The sequence below is a fragment of the Myotis brandtii genome, unplaced genomic scaffold (assembly GCF_000412655.1).
Source record: "Myotis brandtii unplaced genomic scaffold, ASM41265v1 scaffold30, whole genome shotgun sequence".
Lineage (NCBI taxonomy): Eukaryota > Metazoa > Chordata > Mammalia > Chiroptera > Vespertilionidae > Myotis > Myotis brandtii.
The window spans coordinates 23,874-24,655 of NW_005361458.1; positions in this window are offsets into that span (position 1 = coordinate 23,874).

Genomic DNA, 782 nt, shown 5'->3' on the forward strand with positions numbered 1-782 from the left:
CTCCCCACGCGTGGGCGCTGGCTGGGAGGGGTCGGGCTCCTGGGCCTGCGCCTTCCACACTTGCTTTTGTTCCTTCAGTCTTCTTTTCTGCCAGCCACTCTAGTACCTTCTTGGCTTGGTTGCGGGGTAACATTTTCCATTTGTCCCGAAAGGACAGCATTTAAAAGGAATGCGTTGGAACTTGGTCTTAAAACAGAGTTTTATGGGGTGCGCCGTGGGTGCGGGGCAGTCGATGCTGGCGCCTGCCTTCCGCCTTCAGCCCGGCTCTTACTCCTTCCTTGTCGAATTGGGACCCTTGGCGGCGGAGGGTGAACTGATGGGCCCCGAGGTCGTGGGCAGCGAGCTGAGCAGCTTCCTGTAACTTCCCAGCTCTGCTGCTGAGCAGTGAGGCAATTTTGTGTGGGTGTGGGTCGTTGGGAACACGAAATTTAAAGCTCCTGAAACGTTTCTCAATTCTGAAGAGCAGCTCCTTCCTCCTCTGCTTCGTCACCACCAAACTGGTTCTTTTTGACAGGGAAGGAATGGATCCCCGCCAAAGTGCTCCCACACAGTCCTGACTGACCGAGATGCCTTCTGCTTGAAATCTCTCCTTAGTTTTAACATGGGTTTTTATTTATTTTATTTTTTAAGTGATTAGTATGCTCAAGTTTTTATTTTATTTTTTAAAATATATTTTTATTAATGTCAGAGAGGAAGGAAGAGGGAGAGAGAGATAGAAACATCAATGATGAGAGAGAATCATTGATCGGCTGCCTCCTGCACGGCCTCCACTGGGGATCGAG